Source organism: Protopterus annectens, chromosome 5.part1, assembly GCF_019279795.1.
Source record: "Protopterus annectens isolate FY-2018-M chromosome 5.part1, PAN1.0, whole genome shotgun sequence".
Taxonomy (NCBI): domain Eukaryota; kingdom Metazoa; phylum Chordata; order Ceratodontiformes; family Protopteridae; genus Protopterus; species Protopterus annectens.
The window spans coordinates 303,737,904-303,760,419 of record NC_056736.1 but is presented as its reverse complement, the minus strand read 5'-3'; positions in this window follow the sequence as shown (position 1 = coordinate 303,760,419).

Sequence of the window (22,516 nt, the reverse complement as noted above, 5' to 3'; positions counted from 1 at the left end):
TCAAGAACATTGGCTTCTTTGTCTTTTTCAGGCATCTGAAGTTTCTAGTATTCCGTCTTCTAGAAAGGTGACCATTTCAAAGACTATCATTATGGCACTGTAAGATCTTTTTAAAACAAGGCTAACCTTATCTTAGATTTGCTTATGGAGAACATTTTTATCACTAAAACTTGCTGAACAAAAACTGTAAATGTTTACATACAAAATGCATTTTTGGAGATTTGTCATTCTACAAATGAAATTGGAAGCCACTGTGAAGCACAGATTAGTGAGACTGCTGATAGCATTTTTACAAAAAAGTCAGCACTGTTTTCACCACTATGAAGTGCAAAATATTTATTACATGGTCCTCTATTGTATATCAATTTTCCTATAAATAATTATAAATGCATATGTTGAGAAAACTTCCCCTCTTATTTTGAGGTTAAACGTTTTGCATGTGGAATGTATGACCATATTAACTCATGAATATGCAAAGCATTTATTGTTTGAAGCAAACTTTCCTACATGCCCATACCCTTACTTATATATATATATATATATATATATATATATATATATATATATATATATATAAAAACACTGAACTCAGTCAGATAAAGAACAGAATGCATTTTTAAGTGCATGTCTTCCATTTCTCTCTTTCTCTCTGTAAGTGTGGCCCAATGTGTAGAAACACAGAGACTGAATGGACAAAAAAATGGATTTACATATACTAAGTCCAAGATGGCTTTTTCCTAGAATATTCCCTTTTCTCCAAGGAATGGTGATCTCAGAATTAGTACATATAGGTTCAGGGTGTGTGGGGGGCTTGCCCCACAACATTGGGGATGCAGGAGGAGTTGCCTCCTTCAAAACAAGTTTAATGGAGAGGAGCAATGTTTGAGATTTGCAGCATTTCAAGTGTCAACATTTTAACAGGAGGTCAAAACAAACGCTCAGCATAAGACACCTGAGTAGATGTAATCTGAGTAAATATACATGAGCAACAGATCTTGAAGATATATCTTATGAAACCTTTAAGGCAGGAGTGTCCAACCCACGGCCCGCGGGCCGCATGCAGCCCTCAGAGCTCTTCCATGCAGCCCGCGACCCTTAAATTGAAATTTAATTGAAATTTAACTTTTTTTTCGTATGTTTACACGTCTGCATACTTCAGCTGTTCTGCACATGCGCCAACTTACTTTTTTCACGTTTTTTTTATGCCAGAGTCTTTCCGCTGGTATGCGCATGCGCCAAACACTGTTCAGTCGTTTTTTACATTTGCATTAGTTAAGGAGTGAGATTGCGGTGATGAAGGAGGATTTATTTTATTTTACATTACAGTCACAGTGACTACATCTCCATCAGTAAAAGGTAAGCTAAATAATTTTCTTCTTGTTTTGTCATTTCCTGCAAGTGTTGTGTGTTTTTTGGTTTGGAATGGTTTCTCGGCATAATTGATAGAACTAGAGCTGGTTGTGAAAGTTTACTGTACATTGGCAAGATTAATATATTTGGAAGAGGAATGGTATTTGAGTCGTTAATCAAGCGGGACAATGTGCAAACAAGCTAACTTTGGTTACATACAAGATCCTCAAGGAAAAGATTGTATAATGTCAAATCTGGATAGCAAACTGGCATTGCATTTGTGGTATTGTCAGACTGCATTTGATGTAGGATATGGAATCTAAGAATTCTTGCAAAGATTGATAAGAATGTTGACAACGCAAAAAGTTTGTTGGACCCCCTTTTGTAAACTGTACTGCAGTGAGTAGAGCTTCACAGAATAAATTGAATGTAATTATTCAGAAAAAAAGACAGAGCATAAAAAATATTGGAGGATTAAGATACTTAAGTGAGGCAAATGAAAGAGCTACTAACTAAACAAAGTATATGGAGGTCTGTGTTCTTCAGCATTGAAGTCCTGTACTGTTAAATGACGGTTATCTGATGAACATTTGATTTAGTAACAAAAGAGCAGTGGTGTGCAAAACTGTAAAATTGAGCTGTACATATTAAAGTTCTAATGATGCTGACTTCTACATTTGTTGTACAACTTAAAGTGCATCTTGCTATTTTTTAATGGTGGGATCTGATAGATATGTTTAGTTACTTTCGATGATTATTCTTCTCAGACTGCTGTTTTTACTTTTGTGTATTAATGCCATTAATTATCAACTCCTATCAGCACTGAATATTTTGTTGGTAAAAATATACCTGTATGAATGAGGGATGTAAACACACATCTGCATCACAAATCCAAGTCTTTATGCAAAATACAGCATGGCACACGTCTTCAGGCTGATAAACATAAATTGAGTAGTGCTTGCAGACAGTGTTTTACTGTTGCAGATGTCTTAAATGCAACATTTCCAAGTTAGTATATGTCACATGTTTCCATTAACTTTGTTTTTTTCACTTATTGGATGCCGTGAGGGCTTCAGTCTTACTCTTCTCACTTTATCTGTTTTTTTAAAAAATATTTTATTCATATTACTTTTTTACTGGGTTTGTCAGACTGGGTTTAACTTTAGTCAAAAAACCCTTTTCTAAGGAGGCCCTAGGAAAACATGTTGTCATCATTTTTAAAGACATTCAGTAGTATACATGAGCAAACATTATAGGTTCATACTAGGCTATCTGCTCTAGGGCATTTACAAGCCTAGCCAGAGTGTGTTTGGCTTTCACCACCCATTTTAAAATGAATTTTGCTATGCCCTTTTTCGAGGTTAGTATACTGTGTATCTGTCTAACAGTGACACAGAAGTGATACCTGGAGTAAATCTACGATCTCCCATCCACTCATCAAGATTCCTCTTGAAGAGAGTCAATGAGGGACTCTGCCTAACCTGGACTGGGATTTTATTCCAGAGTGAAGGGAGCCTCTGGGTTATGAATCTGTCCCTCCAGCATGTCCTATTTATTTCAGTGCGGAGGTTCAAGTCTCTCGAGCGCGTAGCTCGATGGAATTTGGATTTTCTGAGGTGCAGCATGTCCATTAATTCTGGGTTGGACATGGCTTTATACGTCAGGCACAGATCGCCTCTGAGCAGGTATGATCTCATACAAATTGAAAGGTTCATACCTGTTAATTTTTTTTTACAAATAAACTTTGATGTTAAACTAAGATGTTAGATGTAACTGTTTTTTTTAATAATTAGAATGAGATATTGAATTTTAGGGCAAATATTATGCATTTATTAATTTATTCATTGTTCAAATTCACCTACAATACAGCCAGTGGGTCGACTTTGTATTAGTCCGCATACACCTGGGGTCTTTTGCTCTTCAGTTTACGACGCGTCGTTAGAGACCTTTTTTTTTTTTTGCTCTTCAGTTTATGTGAGAGACACTTGCCGTTTGCAATGATATATTTTACATGTGGCCCCCAGACCATTTCTGTTGACTCAATGCGGCCCTTGCAACTGAAAAGGTTGGACACCCCTGCTTTAAGGCAAAGCATTGTTTCTTTACTTGTGTAATATGCCTTTCCAGCAGGGTTAGAGATTGCAGTTTACTTCACTTTTAGTTGCCATGCTTGCAGTTACACAAACTGAAGTTGAACTATTACCTGTGGATACATAGCCATGCTCTTTGGTATGCATATATATGTATTAGCTGTTCCCACTGACTTGTATCAGTGCACAGAGAGAGAATTGTAGGACTGGTGTTTATAAATGTGCCCACAACTGCAGATGCACTAGTTGGGTGATTTGCACTGTAGTCTCAGATCTAAGCATTGCCCTGCACAGTGGGTAAAATATGAATTGCCCATACCCCACCATGCTGTGCTGCCATTCTACAAAAACAATAACTATCTTGCATGACTGAATTATTTAGGAGAAACGTTCTTCACATTTTCTGTTAGAAAGGTATTATTCCTGACATAATTAAAAAAAAAACTGTCATTAAAATGTGTTATGAATATGCAACGTAAATCAAAATGACAAGAATGGCAAGGACATTATACACTATAGTTCTGTTCAGAGTTCAGACTGCTGGCATGGAAATTATATCAGTACCAGGCTTTTTATAAATCCAGTACACTTGCTCATGTAGGTCAGTTTTGCTGTGATTTGCCAGTAGCTTAGCACAGATCAAATGACATGTGATTCATTTGCTGAACAGTCAGTTATCATGAGTATAAAATGTGTAAATGTTGTGTCACCTATCAAAGACTATTTAAACTTGGATTTAAATATAGCCATAGTGAATTTAACTGTAGTTCTCTGACCTGCTTCCAGTTACAGTATTAGAAAATGCATACGCTTGAGATTATAACTGTCCTTTCCAAACTGTACTAGATGTTTGGGGGGTAATTTTGTGACTTATTGTTGTCAGTATCCAGCTGCATATAAAATTACAGACTATCAAACTAAAAGATGCTGGACTTGCTAAAAATAAATGCTATGTTTAGATTTCTCTTGAATTAAATAATATAATTCAGAAAGGACATTAACATTACAGCTAAGTGGATGTAAACCACTGCTCTTCACAATGAGCAGTTGAGAGTGAAACAATGGCAGGAATTTTAGAATGTTTTATATACCATAATATATGTTGACTTGTATGCAGTCAGCAATATGAATAGGTGCTTTTTAAGGAAGTGTTGTATACAGCTAAGCAATAAAGAACCAAATGAAGTGATAGTAATTATGAAATAATTCTGCCAACACTCCACACAGTAGTTTACCAGGCTTTGTTTTTGTATTATTTTCTTTATTTTTACTTTGAAGAATGACAGTGTTTTGTTTTGTTTTTACCTTGCCAGACAGCTGTTTCCTCATGGGTGAAATGTGTTTGCATTCTGCTTGTCAGATGGACCTCATTAGCCGTCCTTGGCTGCCAAGCGGTGGAACTGTTCTCAGTTGGAATACAAAGTAATGAAGTGCCAGGCCCCGGAGCAGTCAGCAAGAGATTTTTTGAGAGATGTAGTCTGTGCTCTAAAAGATACCGTCCCTGGTGCTGTCCTGTGAATGCCTTTATCACCAAAGCATTGTTTCGATGTTTCTCTTTAATACAGTTTCAAATAGATAAGAACAACACTAAATACATATTTCACTGATGAGACGCCTAAGGTAATACACACACCACATCAATTTGTAAAGAGAAATGTGTGTTCTGTGTTGTATCATGTGTGTCTGTGTATGTGTGTTAAAGTACTGAGAGTCTTAGAAGACAATAGAGTCAGATTTTATTTGTAGAACTTAAGTGAAAATTAAACATAAATATATCCCTCTCAGCTTTCCAAAGGAGATTTCAGAAAAAATGTGTATCTTATTTACAATATCTTGAATCATGTTTAATGTCTACAGTGGTGTTCTACCATTCAGGGTGAGTTCTAACAGACCCTCCAACAACATAATCTAAAAGTTTCAGCTGCATGCCTTGCCAGGCCATCCTTTCACCTTCACCAAACATAATTTTGCATGAGATTCCCTCAGACTAAATACACGAGTCCTGAACTCTCCAGCTCCACAAATGTTTGCTCAGGACTCCTTTCCTAACCCATGATGGACCTCTAATTGCAGAACCAACTTCCTTATTTGCTGTTGTCAGGCAACGTCCTTTTACACATCACTCAGCTGCCAATTACTATTTCATTACCCGACTAATACAATTAATTACTGACTTATAAAGTACTGTAAGATTTAGAAGCATCACTTTACACAAATTTAAAGGCATATTGACCACTTCTGACACACAATTTATCAATATATTTCAACTCCGCAAGCAGTGAAACATATGCAGAGTTACAAACATACATCGCACAATACTATGCCTGTCATATATACCCAAACAATCAATTTCACACAATTCTACACATACCCACACAAAAAACTATGGTCAATGTTTTTCATGGACTGACTCCACCTTCTGCACCCTACAATATTTGTGCATGGTCTCACACACACACACACACACACACACACACACACACACACACACACACACACACACACACACACACACACACACACACACACCCTTACTAACACTACAATTGCACAACCTTAAGGATGTCCTCAGGAGTCTTGGATGTCTACCACCTGCTGGGCGATTTTTTGTTTTGTTTTTTGATATCACCTACCTCATTTCCTCATCCCCTCCCTTCAGGAATCTCTGATTACATCTGAGAGGCAGGTATGCAAAAGGGACATGCAACATATTGTCCTGTCTCCACAGTAGCTCAACCATTTACCCACCCTTTCCCCTCTTTGGACTGTGGCTCCCTAGCCACAAAACATTCCCAGTCTCCATCAGGGATCATCATTCCTCCCCTCCTGAGATGGTAACTGCTACCCTTCCTGCCCCTTTGTCAGGCACTCAAGCTGATAATCAAACCAGGGTTCCTGCAGCCATAATTAGGGCTTTATCTCTATTCCCCTGGAACAGCACATATAGTTCTAATATTTAGTATAGTTGTCTATGAATTAATGAAAAACAGAGAACTATATGAATTCATTATTCTGCTATTCAGTACCCGGTACCTGAGAATGAATAGATGTACTGCTATTGCTGTGGCAATAATGTTTCAGATGTCTCGATTTAACTATATTATTTAATGAAAACTTTACTATTGCCTATCAGATATGAAGGCACTATTGTGAAACTGACTAATTTATTCAGAGCTTCCTGGTTCCTGTCTTGGACACCTGTGACTGCAAGAGTTGGATTGCTTCTAAAACCATCTGGTCCTAAAAGCTGATATAAGTAAATTTTTTGCACTTGCTCTAACTGTTTCAGGGATATTTTACACTTCTGTGCTGCATTTATTTATTTGGTTGAATTTATCACAATTTTTCAGCTTGCACTTGTTAAAGAAACTCCATCTGTTTGTTACTCTACTACTCTTAGGTTATTTTAACAGCATTCTGAAAAAGTTGTTCTGAGTCTGCCAAGACATTTCTAAGTTTTGTAAACATTTGTGTGTAGTGAACATTGGTTAGGGAACTTACTTCCAAGTATTCTAGATATTGCAGGAATTCTTACTTCTGTTCTAAAGCATTTTGTACTGCACTTGAGATAAAAGCCAGTTTATTGTACATTGGGAGGATCCTTTTGCACTCTGGTGGGAGCAGAGAGCTAAATTCAACCCGTCCAAGGTGGAAACTACTGGTTGACAGCTTATTGTGTTTTTATCTGATTGGCCTGAGGATTGAACTTTAGAAAGGTCTTTCATCCTGATGGTATAAAAAAATTACATATTTGTAAGATTGTGCACATTTATTCAGAGCTTCCTTGTGCCTGGCTTGGTTACCTGTGACTGCAAGTCTTGGATTGCTTCTAAAAATATCTGGCCTTACAAAGCTAATATAAATATATTTTTGTATTTTCTCTGTTTCAGTGATTTTTAACACTTCTGCACTGCATTTATTTATTTGGTTAAATTCGCCATTGTTTTCAGCCTGCACTTGTTAAAAATGCAATATGTTTGTTACTGTACTGCTCTTAGGTTGTTTTTAGCAGTATTCTGCAAAAGCTGATCTGAGTCTGCCGTGCTTGCATATAAGCAAACCTCTCCAGTTTAAAATCCTCTATAGGAAATGCTGTCCATAGTCTCCCAGTATTCACAGCTACTCAAAGAGCTGCCAGTTTGTACAGAGGGTTGTACCACTGCAAGTCATCTAACAATATACTACTAAACAGTCTCATGTTGACCTTTATGTGATTCTCCCTTACTCCTTCTCATCTAGAAATTCAGTTTTCTTGCCTTAAAATAGCATAGGCTGGATTCAGAACTGCTGAATCCAGATTTTTTGGCATCACTTTGCTCTTAAACAAGACTTCTTACATTAAGAGAGCCTTCCTTCACCCTTATGGCAGAAGTATGTAGCTCAGGACCCATTTGAGTTGGGATTCCTGGAGACAGGCTCTGTTTGGAGCTTTCTCATTGTGTTAAAACTGTTTAAATTTGCCTGTATATAAGCTTCACATTTGTGCGCATTTGCCCTCAGTTTACCAGAGATACTCAACATTTGGAAACTTCAGCTAGAGGTCTGGAGTGCATCTGCACTGAAATCTAAGGTATCCACTGAAAAAAAAAGAAAAATAATTATATTTTAAGCCAGTACTGCACTTTGCTAACTGTATTCAGTTGAATTAACTGCTTTATTTTTGCTGTTTGTGACTAAAATCAGCTAGACCACTTCCTTCCCAAATACCACATTCAGAAAACTCCTGCCACAATTGATGGACAGTTTCCCCATCATTTCTCCTGACCACTTGACTGATAAGGGTATACTTGAGGCAATGTAGCAATTGCCTCATGTATACTGAGAACCATTTACTCCTAAAGCAAAATAACACCCTGTGTGAGAGATGCAAATACACTGTGGAACTGGAGTGAATTATCTCATGTAAAAACAACCTAGACATCAAACAGGTTGCCAGCACACATGCTTCACCTCTCACACAATCCTCACCTCTCACGCAAAATAAGGTCATGACACATAAACCCACATATGTGAAGGTACTCACTAAAAGCCTACCAAAAGAACAGAGACCTCCCAAATACACACCACCCACACTTACCAGTAAGCAAAAATAAACCACTACACATATTAACACATATACCTGTGTGCCAACAAATAAGACCCTAAGGCAAAAACAAATCAAATTTCTTGGTCATAGGTGACTCCATAGTAAGATACACAGATATTCCCCTCACCAGACTGGATAAGATCAGCTGCTTATCAGGTGCTAGGTCCAACAAATCACACATGCACTCAAGTCAGTCATCAACAAGCACTGTTATGACTCTGTCATAGTCCATGTTGGACTGAATGACTTGATAGGTAACTCTCTGGACTATGTGAAGAGAGACATGACAGAACTCTATGATCATGTGTCTCAGACAGGTATGTCCCCAGCCTTAAGCAGTATCCTACCCTCACCCAGGATGATGCCACAATATAAACTAAAAAATGATTGACTTCAGCAATTGGCTCAGCTTCTGGTGTCATTCCAGGGGGATCCAGTTTCTGTCAGCCTGGGAGGATATGGTGGACAGAACTTGCTGCTTTGCTAGAGATGGTCTGCACCTGTCACCCCTAGGCTTTTGGAAAGTAGCAAAAGCCCTTTCCTCCCCATAGTCCCCTTTTTTAGGCAAATGTCAAAACAACAAATTTTTCAATGTAACAAAATCTAATCGAGACAAACTTGAGGGTCATGCGCCTTAATGCTAGCAGTTTAAACATGAAACTACACTCCCTGGAATAACTCCTCACCTTAGGGGGATGCTGACATTTCTGCAGTTACTGAGACATAGTTCAAGGCTACTGAGAGCACACCGGCCATGTAAGGCTACAATGCCTTCCACATGTTCAGACCTCAAAATGTGCATGAGGGAACCAAAGGTGCAGGTGTATCCATCTTCTTTAAAAGCAAGTACACTTCAAGACAAGTGGTCAAAGAGCATAACTCTCTCAAAGTACTCCATGTCCAATTCAGTGTTGGGAAAGTATCATACCACATCATTGCTACCTATAGATCCTCCATCATGAATCAGAATAAGCACATTGCCTACCTCGATTTACTGGAATCTCTTGCCATACAGCCTAACACCTTAGTTTCAACTATCCTTCCATAGACTGGGGGAGATACACATGCAAAAACAAACTTACCTAGAGGTTCCTGGAGTTCGTTAACACAAATGTTCTGGAACAGTACTGCCATACACTTAGTTAACACCTGGGGGGGTTTGGTAAGACCAAAAGGCAGTGCTATGAGCTGAAAGTGACTGGACCCCAACTAGAAGCAAAGATATCTCCTGGACTGTCTATTTTCATGTGATAGTACACATTCTGGAGATATACAGACCATATCCAATTATCTCTCTATTGTAGAGGAATGGACTGAACTGTGACCGTTCAAAAGTCTGAGTGTCCAATACTGGCCTGAGGTCACCAGTTTTCTTTGGTACCAAAAAGAATCTTGAGTAAGTTCTGAACCGTTGCTGGTCTAGTGGGACCTCTTGGATTACTACTTTTGCTAGCAGCTTTTGTATTTCTTCAGCTGCACCTTTACTTTGTTGGGTTGGCATGTTGGATATATACTTTGATATTTTGTGTGGATAATGGGAAAATGGAATGTAGTAGCCCCTGTTGATGATTGTCTATACCCAGATGACTTTGGAGGTGGAGAACCAAGCTATTGGGTGCAGAGATAAGCACAATCCCTGATTGCATCCAGAGTGCAGCAATCAGGCAACATTTCAGGAGTGCTGATAAGGCTTCTCAGAAAAGGGACCTCTGAAGCCTTGGTCTTGGGGGCCTCATCTGCCACATGGGTGATGTCTGCCATCAGAGATCCCCCTCTGCTGTGGGGAGATCTAGCACTATAGAAATCCTAGGAAAAACCTTGCGATTTTCAAATCCACATCTTTCTTCCACCTTTTTGTTTATGAGAGAATGTCTTCTGAGGGGTAGAAATCCATATTCTTATGGCAGTACCATCTTGTTGACTCCTGGAGAGACCGCCATTAACCCTAGGGCCAAATAAGGTAGAGCTATCAAAGCATGCATTGATGCACAACATCTTGAATGGCTCCAGAAAATCCCAAAAGAGCATCCAGTCTTCATACAGCTATGGCTGATCTAGAAACACCCTTTGTGATGTGAGAAATCAGCTGCATGGAGGCATTTCACAGTGATTGAAGGGTGGCAAGTTAGGAAGACAGAGTCTTTCTATCTTCCTCAGACATGGACTGTGAGAGTTTTGAAAGTTCCTTAGTCAAATCCTTCTGAAAACTCATTAACATTTGCCAACTAATTCAGTGACTGGAGGGCAAATGTCACTGAGACATAGACTTACTTTCCATACCTGTCCAAAGGCCTAGACTCCCTGATAGGGGGATGGACAGAAGGACCTTATTCATCCAATTCCTTTTTAGTGGCTACTGCGACCACCATAGTATCAACTGGAGGACCCCTACTACAGTGGGAAGAATGTTCAAGTGAAAGAAGATACATGTCCAGCTTCCCAGAATGGGATTTGTCACATCTGGATCATTCCATGCCCAACAATAAATGAGATCCACCATTTCATCTGCTGGGGTTACCATCCAGGATGTAGCTGAACAGTTCTGACAGCCTTGAAACACTGACTCCTCCTGGTAAGGGTCTTTGGAAGACCAACCACCTTTCTGTCTCAAAAGTTCAGAAATCTCTCCAAATGAGACATCCTCAGGTGGTGATCTGGGGCACCCCTCCCCTTTATTGAAGTCTGTATTTTTGTCAGAGATTTCTGTGGGGAATCAGTGTGCCTCCTCTTGCATGCACACTTCCAATGAACTGCCATGGGGGGATGATTCAGTGAAGACTCAGAAGTTTTGTGAGGAGTCCTGGATATGCTCTGCCTCAAGCCTGAATGGGCCAGCTGTCCCTATGGTGCAAAATGAGCTGACTCAGAACTCAGGGCATTCAGTTTTGGAGGAGAGGACAAGAGAAGGGCAAGGATGTCCTATGTCCTGAAATAAATAAAGGTATCTCCACTACATCAAAAACAGAAGCTATAGTAGAGCCCAATGCCACCCCAGCAGGAGCAAAAGTTACCTGATTAGGGCAGCTCAGGGAATCCCCACGACTATGGCTTTAGCTCCCTGATTTCATTTTATTAATTGGTGTCACTTAATCAGACATTGCTCCAGGTCACCCCTGAAAAGGGACTGTATGTTCAACGGGCCTACCTGGTTAACAAATAGGTGTTTTATTTTTATGTTTATGTTATGATTCACTTCTGCAGCTTTGGTCCTTAGGTGAAATTCTTACACATAAGAAGTGAATTATGATCAGAGATTTTATCATAATCTTCTGCATTATTAATGACCTTTGCCTTGTCATTCAATGTGATACAACATTTAGAGTTGGATAAATTGTTAAAGATCCAGCTGAAGTCAGTATAGTGCTCATACTTTGGCTATGAGATAATTAATGAGTTTTTGGTACTCTTGTGGAAATATGTTTATGCTTTACTGAGATGACCTGACTTCTGAAGGAAATGTGAACAGCTTGATCCTGGTCTTAACCTTATCTACCTTTCCACTGATAAATTCATATTGGGTCATCATTGTCGATGATTTGTAACTGTACCGCTCATCATATTAGGAACTGAAAGCACAACGGAATATCATTTGGTCTTGATAAATGCGCAAAAGCAACCATTAAAGCAGAAAAACTGCAGCACTAGGAAAACATCAGTTTGGAACAAGAATGTACTATAAAAATACTTGATCAAGAGGAAGTGTATAAATATTTGAGAATGAGCAAATGTGAATAAAACTTAGTAAGGAATACTTTAGAAGACTTAAATTAATCCTGAAAACAGTGATGACATCTAGGAACAAAATTCAAGCTATAAACCAATTGCTATTCCTGTCCTAACTTACAGTTTTGGAGTGATTGACTAGCCACTAAATGTGTTAGATAGACTAGACAGAAAAACAAGAAGGATGCTTCATGCTCACCGAATGATTTATAAAAATCAATGCATACCAAGATTATATATTCCCTCTTCTGAAGGAAGGATGAGCCTCCTTGAAATTTATTTATTTAACATTTGTTAACCAGGACAGTCTGACTTGGAACAAAGCCAATTTTCAGTGGAGGCCCGGGGAGAAATGCTCCAGATGCATGTCTTTGTAACTTAACTATACGTGTAAATTGATTACATGTATAGATCTGCAATCATGGGACTGCACACATATCTGCTGACCTCACAAGACCCAAATGTAATGAAAGTTTCGAAACATGAGGAGAAAAAATCTAAGATGACTTCTTTGCATAGTCTAGCAGAAGAATACCGGTGTCAAGCAGGAATGGAAATCAAACCAGAAGTAGATAAAAATCAAGCAGCAACTGAATGTGCCAAAAACAAAAGAAAGAATATAAGGTGAAGAACCAGAAGAGAAGGCAAAAAATGTGCAAAATGCATAAATATAGTTGCAAGTATAGAAAACGTCTGGATGAACCTCATGTTTATCAAGATCAAATGCAGGAATGGCTAAGGAGAAGCAAATTCAAACCAAGAGATGAAAGGTTAATATTGGCGGTCCAAAATAGTTGGGTACTTACACACTGGTGAAAAATTATATGGTGCTGCTTACTGTGATGGATTTGAAGTCTTCTTAAGACACTCGGTCTTGCTGGCTGGATTCTGCTAAAATCAAAGTCTGGTTATATTTGCATTCACAGTCTGTTGCATACAGAAACTTGCAGAATATACACTGATGAGAGAATATACTTTGCAGCATCAACTTAGAGCAGTAACAAATAACTTTTTATAATAAACCAAATGGACTAATGTTGCAGCTTAAAGTACTGTTCCACTTTACTTCTCATATAGTACAGATGATGTGAGAGATATAACATTTACCTTGAGACAAATGTGTCTCTACAAATACCCCTAACATAACTGGATTCATACAGATCTTTATATACAATTTTAGTCATGCACATACATATACATTTCCTCATGGTATTCTATTTTGGAGAACTGCTCATCCTGTAGAAACAGTACTAATTGTTGCAGATGCTGATGCAAATGCTGACTTGATAATATTATTTTTAAGCTTCCTTGTTTAACAATGTCTTGTCACATTTTTGCTGAATTTATAAGAGGCCAGCTTTTCTGACAGTGTGAACATCCTGTTTTTGTCTTTTGTATAAGAACATCTGTTTTTGTGCCAAGGAAACAGATTGTAACAGTGTCATAAACATGTCCTGTTGTTTAAGGAAACATATTGTATCCATTTTTTTTATATGCAGAAAAACATGTCTTTGTTCTTTGAAAGCAGATTTTGCATTTTTGCTCTTGCATACATCCTGTTTTTAAGTCTGTAAGGGAAAAATGTCCATAAAGCAGATTCCTTATTTTCCAAGCCATGGTAATTTAGTTTGGATGCTGATCACATATTACTAAACTCTATTTCTACATTTAAGCAAGCTTTATCTTATACCTTATTTATGTTGCATATTTGTAGCAAAGTTACTTTCAACCTTAGTTGCTGTTGTCCTATTTTTCAAATCTCCCTCCATCCAAAGAATCAGAGAAACCTATAAACTCTATCCTGCTATAAGACCTGTGTATGCTACCTGCCCACCCTGCAAGAACCCCCAACATAACTTCAACTATCAAGATACAAGCTAAAGGAAGCTGTTGTCCTATTTTTCAAATCTCCCTCCATCCAAAGAATCAGAGAAAGTATGTCTGACCTCTCTACTAAACTGAGAAGCTGTATTGTAACTAAAACCTAGTCTTTTGCTACAGTGTAGTACTTTGTATTAAATCTCCTACCTGAACCAGGTACCCAGCATCCTACTTCCCATCTCCCCCTTAGGGTATTTATCTCTCCTTATTTTTGTGTTGTCTAACCCTGTCCTCTTTCTTCTTCGTCCTCCTACATAATTTAAATGTAATTTTAAACTTTGTCCACTAGGGGGCTCCCTTCCCAAGGCTCCTATTAGCTTCTAAATAATCCTTACCTTTATCTATTTTAGTTCAACACTAAACTACTCTGTTATACTGTTCAGTCCTGCCATTTAGTTTACTTTGTCTAGTCCCTTCTTCCCTTCTCCTTTCCTCTTTGTTTTTGCTATAGTCCTTAGCCCTAGCTTTTTTAAATATACTAACACTCCCCTCTTACCTCTTACTTCCAAGAACTTAGCTGTATTCTGCTATTTCACTGATTGTTTCTGTGAGCTATTTCTTCTGTTTCTGTGAGCTTCTATTCTGTCCTGCCATTTAGTTTACTTTGTCTAGTCCCTTCTCCTTTCCTCTTTGTTTCTGCTATAGTCCTTAGCCCTAGCTTTTTTTTAAATATACTAACATTCCCCTCTTACCTCTTACTTCCAAGAACTGAGCTGTATTATGCTATTTCACTGATTGTTTCTGTGAGCTATTTCTCACTTGCTCTAACCCACTCTGTTCGCCCTGCGGGCTCACCTCGCTCCCCAACCCTACCCCCAATTCCCACCCACCCCAGTACACTTAACCGTATACTACTCAGACCACACCCCTATCTACTATTAACCAATTACCTCTCACTTCCTCATTAACTTACCCATCCTATCCCCTCCTACCTTCATTTACCACATTTTTCTCTCTAACTACTCCACCTTTTACTATCTCATTAATTTACATATCCTATTCACCTGTTTTTCCTTTTAACAACTCTACCCTTTAAGCTTGCTCTTACCTCTGTCTCATATATCCTAGCATCTATCTCTTATTCCTCCCAGATATGCCTACTATACACAGGCCTACCCTCAATAATAGCCTTCTCTTTCTCACTATTATTACCCCCATATTTTTATCACATTACCTTACTTGCTATGAGCATCATAGCCTCTCTAATTTTCAGGTCCCCTTAAAACACACAATTTCAATCTCTCCTCTAGCCATAGAAACCCACTTGAACATAACATCCTCACCATCCTACCTCCTTCCTAAATTCCACAGATTAACCCATATTATCTATCCACACACTAAAAAACAAATCCCTCTCCTTTATAAAGTCTTGAAACACCTTCCTAGCCCTTTACAGCTCATATTACTGCATGTAGATATGCATCCTAACCCAGGCCCAAATAATACAATATCAGATCCTCATTCTGACCATCCCATCACTTCTCGCATCTCCAATATCTCTGACAATTCTCTCCTCATAGGCCACCTCAATATTCGTAGCCTAAATAATAAAATAACCCAACTTCATGCCCTTCTACACGTACATTCCTTTAACATCCTATGTCTTACAGAAACATGGCTCAAACCAATTACTAAGGATAATGATATAATCCCACCAGGTTATAACATTCTGAGGTCAGAGCGCCTAAATAAAAAGGGTGGTGGTGTAGCAATATTATATAAATCTCATTTACAGGTTACACCACTAAATACCCAACCTCCCTCACCCAATAGCGTTGAAATCCTAATCTCTAAACTACAGATAAATGCTAATAAATCATTATATATAATCTGCTCCTATATCCCTCCAGGCAACAACATTAACACTCTTGAAACTGTCCTTAATTGGCGCTCCACATCCTTTCCACAAGAAACCATACTCCTTGGTGACTTTAGCATTGACTGGAACTGTTGTAACTCTTCCCAGCCTAACACTCATATAAACCTACATGGCTTCAATCAAACCGTTACCTCCCCTACCAGAACCTATAAACCTAGCAACAAGCAAACCACCTTAGACTGGATTCTAGTTAACAGTAATCCCCTTTCCTATAAATCAGGTATACTTCCTGATGATATTAGTGACCATTCTCTTATCTTCATTACCTGACAAAAAACACTCCTACCTAACCACACAATCTATAGAACTATCTGTAACAAAAAAACACCTCAACCAAGCTAGCTTTCAAGCCGAACTTAAAGCTTGCAATTGGTCACCCCTTAAATACCTACCACTTGACAAAGCAATCTCTTCCTTTAATAATACATTTCTACAAATCCTAGAGCACCATGCCCCCTCTCGGACAGTCAGAACTAAGAGCAAACCTGCACCTTGGCTCACTAAGATGACAAGACAAAAAAATCCTTCAAAAAAATCGAATTTGGTCTAAATGGAGAAATACTAAAAACCCAACTGATCATGAAATCTTTAGACAGTTGAGAAGTGCTACAAAAAATCAATAGTCCAAGATAAAAAGAACCACTACCATAAGCTCCAACACACCCAGCATAAAAACCCTCAAAAATGTTGGTCAGGTATAAATAGCCTACTCCACCCAGGCCAATCCAAAACTCCAACCCCAGCTAATTTGATTCAAGATTCTCCCTGCCAAATTGCCAACTCCTTTAATAAATTCTTTGTGGACTCATTAGCATGTACCTTATCACCAGCCAGCATCTCCAACACATTCTCACAAACCATTTTACCTCCTCCCCTCCAATTACAGCCTGTTCCAACCTCTCTCATCCATACCCAGCTTCAACAACTAAAACCATGTACCCCCTCAGCTGACCTCCTTCCAGCTGAATTTCTGTGGCAGCTGGAGTACGTGCTTAACCTATCTCTATCTTAATTTATAGGACCATCACGGAATGCACTATACCAACTCTTTGGAAGGTCTCATACATTACACCTCTACATAAGGGAAGAAGCTCAACTGAACTCTCTAATTTCTGTCCCATAGCTGTACTTTCTCCTTTAGCTAAAATCATGGAGAGATGCATTCACCGGCAACTTCTCGATCATCTCCTCCAAAATAATCTTTTAGCCAACTGCCAGCATGGTTTTAGGCCTTTTCATAGTACTACTACTGCACTGCTATCATTTTCTGACTGAATTAATAAAAATAGAAACAACAACTTACTCACCTCTGCCCTCTTTCTAGACCTCTCCAAAGCCTTTGACATGGTGAATCATCACTAAATGCTAGATATACTTACTTCACTTTCAGTTGACACTCAGGCAGTCAAATTGTTTGAATCCTATCTTAGAAATAGACAACAGGCAGTCCTCTGGGACAACAGCCTATCCACTCTACTCCCTATCTTGCAGGGAGTCTCACAAGGCTCTATCTTTGGGCCCCTCCTCTTTTCTATTTTTATCAATGACCTGAAAACATCCCTACCTCAAACCACCTGTATTCAATATGCCGATGACTCGACCCTAATCTGCACAGCAACATCTTCTGCTGAATTTCAGTCTAATACCCAAAAAGTATTTGCCTTAGTTGAAAACTGGTTCTCCAAATGCTGTCTCCTCCGTAACCCAAAAAAAACAAACTTCTACTCTTTACCCCTACCCAGAAGTCTCCCTCTATTGATTTCACAATTACATCAAATAATGGAGCTGTAATTGTACCAGACTCAACTACTAAACTCTTAGGCGTAACAATTGACCATAACCTCAACTTTGACTCACACATAAACTCAACCATCAAATCAGTGAATAGAAAACTGGGATTCCTCTATAGGCTAAAACCATTCCTAACACCTATAGCCAGGACTACTATTGCCCAAACTCACCTAATTTCCACGCTTCTCTATGCCTTCCCAATTTGTACAAATCTATCTAAAAATAATCAAAATAAGCTGGCCACATCTTACAATAACATCGCCAGATTTGCCACTGGGTCCTCATTCTGTACTCACCATTGTCAAAATCTACGTAAACTAGGATGGCTGGAACTGCAAAACCAGCTTCTTTTTCAACAACTAACCATCACCCACAAAATCTTGCATCATCCTACAAATACTCCCATTCTCTGTAACTTGATCAACCCCTATAAAAATCTAAGTACCCTATGCTCAGCCAATAAATTACTAGCCGCAACCCTAAAATCCAATAACAAATGAGGTGATTCTCTATTTACTAACACCATTGGAATCCTTTGGAATAAACTTCCAAGTAATCTTATATCCCTTTCATCTACTCCTCTGTTCAAAAAGCACCTAAAAATCTTCCTTAATTCACAATGGCTGTGTCCATGCACTAATCCTGGCTGAAACTCTTTTTGTCACAACTAACCTTTTCTTATTTACTAAGTTTTCTGCTTTAAACTCTGTTGTCAAAAGTGTCTATTTTGTCTTGTACCTACTATGCTATATACCTAGTTATATGTCCTTCCCTCACTGCTGTTTCTTTTGTTATGTAAGGTAAATAAGCCTAACTTGTAGGGTTTTTTTTTGTTACCATGTATAACCAATTGTTGATTAGTATCCCCTTATGTCTATAGTTACTTATGTATATTAGTTGTATCCAGCTGCTGTAGAGCTTTTTTCCTCAGGCCTCTACTGAAAATGGACATATATCCAGCTAAACTAGCCCAGTCAACAAATGTAAAATAAAAATAAAATAAAATAAATAAATAAATAAATCATTAAATGAGTCCAGTGGAAAGCAATGCTGTTACTTAACACAGCAAAAGCCAAGAAGTTTTTTTTTTACTGTGGTCTGGCCACTGTAACCAGTGTCAGTAGTCCTCTAAAGTATTTACAAACTGTAAACCATAAGGATATCCCTTGATAGTGATCAAATGTACATGCATATTGGAGGGTCAATGAAGAAAAGGCTGGATTAATCCTTTTTGGTCATCTATACTGCCTTGCAGCCTTGACTTAGTCTAAAAATGTATTTAGGATTCTGTGATTACATTAACTGCTACCATATCTGTAATGTGTAAATCTCAGGAAGTTCCAAGCAGAGTTTCTTTTGGAGAAAGTCCTAATAGGAAATTGTTTGCATTCATTTGCTTTTAGATGTGGATAGATCCCTTTTGATCTTGTACTTCTCCATTACAAACATAGTTTAGTTCAATCACAGAGAATGTGTGCATGTTTTCTGAAATGGTTTGCAGTAACTCATGCATAACTTAATTTTTCTTTGCATTTTGCACAGGGGTACTTGTTATAACTGTCTATAAGACATTCCAGAGAAAATTCAACATTTTCTGTCTTTAAAAAAATCTGTCCCTGCGCATTATACAAGTGTGTTCTCATTTATAAGTCACTGTCTTAGTATTCAAATAGTAATGTCATAAATTATTAATAAAACTCCTGTTAAGACTCATATGAAGAAAGTTTTATGGAACAATGCCAGCTACTTGTTTTTCTTGTCATTTTAATTTAAAAAAATATGAACATCATGTCACTTGATATATTTGCTAGGTACACAAAAATGTTGACGCTGCTAGAATGGATAAATTTGGCAAAACACAAATATCATGCTTGTAGCTCCGGAAAGTGTTATAGGTGTCATTTGGGTACACTTGATTATGCAAGGTACAGAATCCTGTTTGCTACTCTAAATTGTATGTTACAAGATCAATACACCACAGTAGCCAAATAAAGCCCCTATTTTGGCCTTCTGCATAAAGTTTACCTGTGTTACTGTAGTTGCTGCAAAAGGTCCTGTTTTTTTTTTAACAATTTTTCCAAGACTGCAGTGTAAAAATTCTGGGTAGATATATTTAAAAAGAAAGAAGAAAGAAAAAGGAAACATTCTGGTTATATACCTACACCTACATTGGGTGAGTGAAATATTCTCTTACTTTTTTTTAAGAACAATGACTTGGGATGAATATTCTACAGATTATAGTTCATTCTTCACCAGTTTGTCATAATGGCTGATGAGCACTTGTAACAGAAATAGTAAAATATCATGAACAATGGATGGATCCCCTTCACGAGTGTGTAGAGAATTGTATTAAGATCCATGTATTGTGGTGGGTAATGCTAGAGAAGTGTTTTTAAAGAAGCTCCGTTGAGAGAGTTGTCATTCTTGATTAAGTGGTTTTGAGTGCACCCCCCTCCCACCCTCTTTAGTAGATTGGAACCATCACAGAGCAGACCATTTCCCCCCTTGTTTTTCCTGGGCTTTTTGGAGTGTGAGAGAAGGCAAATACTACTCTCCCAAGGGGAACGGCAGAAAAATGGCACTCGAGTTGGACAAAGTCATAGTGGGTGGGGGGGGGGGTTAGTATGCATCTGAAATGGGCAGTCAAAAGTGGAATTTGGTTACACTGTCATTGCATGAATTAATGATGTTGTTGTTATGGTTTTACAATCAATAAAATGTCACAGTGGCCTTAGTTTAGTTCCATGAAGTCAATATATTAAAACACATGACATTCCTAAATTGACTATTTTACAAGAAAAAAAAAACAGTAAGTAAACAAATCATTTATCCAGAGGAGTTTTTAACAGAATGAATGCTACTATGTGTTATTTTTTCGGTGCCTCCATATAATGGGGTCCTTCTACAAAGACTTCCAGGCTGACGTTAGTCCTTTTGCGTTTGCTAGGCTTACCTGGTCCAGCCCTGGTACTCTCAATAGAGCTGTTTATTACTGACCATGAATGCTTCAAGTTCACCTTCTGCAAGAAGGAAAACAGCTTTTTTCCTATAGAACAGTGAATACTGCAGAAATGTTTATCTGTGTTCTATGCAATATATTGCACAAGTGGCTTCAAGTTATCATAGAGCTGACCTGACATCCAGCAATAACTACTTTCAAGGGATTGTGTTTGACCAGACACTTGGCTTGCTGTTTGCTGAACACTGGCAGCTTGAGCTTTCATTTGAGATATATTGTGCCGCTAACTGGTTGTAATGCATTCCTTTTATTTTTTGTTACAACCAGGCAGTGCAGACTTCTTTTATTTGCATAAGGATTAATTATACTTATTTAGTAAGACTGCCAATAACTTTGCTAATATCTGGCATTTCTGTAATGATCTGAAAGATGCATTATTTTAGTTTGTCATAGCGACTTTTCCTGTTATGCAAAGCAATACTCGATGAAAAACTGTTGAACAGTTGTCCCATTTATGGATTAATGCCTCTAAATGCATGAACATTTACTAAATGTAATAATTACTTTTAGATATGTCGGTCAGCATTTTTAATGCAGATATTTATGTAAGGGTAAACCCATACTCAGCAGGAAAAGTTGAAAGCAGCAGTTACACTAAGAATGACAGGCTATGTGTCTCATAGGACAAGTCCATAGAAATGTATGCTTTCTAGAAAGTTTATGACCTTAAATGGTCATAGTGGCAGAAGCTGTAAGAGCAGGTTATAAGAAAAAAACAACTTTTGCCTTGAAATGAGGTGAATGCAATCATCCTTGTTACCCCTCATGCTTGCTATACATGGCAATAGAGGGAGTAGGGGTAATTAATAACATTATTATGAGATATCAACAAGAAACTAAATAAATGCAGTGTCTCACAGCTTACTGAGATGGTAGAAGTATTTAAACTGCTTTAAATGATTATGGTCTGTTTACCTTGACAACATTTCATAGAAAAGTTATTTGCATTAAATGTGAAAAGTACTTTGACATAACTTCTGCACTCAAGTAAATTATCATGCTTGTAGAAATGGCTTAAATGCCTGTTGTATTCTCTTACTATTTTAGTGTATACCTCCTCTTAACACCCATTCACAAATGCTGTCTAGTTACACTATCTTTTGATAATGGCTTCGGCTTATGTTGCTTATGAGATTTGAAATTCTCTATTAGAAGGCAGAGGTATCATGTAATGGTGGAGTCACTTCAAGAACCACCTGCCTTTTCAAAGTTGGTTCCATGTTCTTCTGTTTAACATTGACAAGAGGGAGGAGTTTATGATGGACTGTCCATGGCTGTGACCAAAGGATGTATGGTATTCACTAAATAGGAAATCAGTACAAGATGAGTTTGTGCAGGAATGCTTGGGATGTATTGTGATGATAAAAAGTGTGTACTGCTTTTTTTTTATAAGAATACATAGTTCTATATCTTTAAGAAGCAACGACTATCCCATAATACTGTGAGTCAGGTGTGCTGGTTGGCCTAGAGTTTGTGATAAGTGATGAAGCTCTTAACAACATTTTTGCTGTGTTGCACTTTCTATGCTATTGAAGTTGCTATTTTACTTCCAGTGCTCGTGTTTGCTGGCATTCTCTATATTGCCAAACAGGATGACAGGATAATCATGGGTATGCATCATGATATGGCATCGGAAGAAGTTTCTTTTTCAAATGGAAAGACTGAAAATGTAATTTCATACCAGAAAACCACACCAA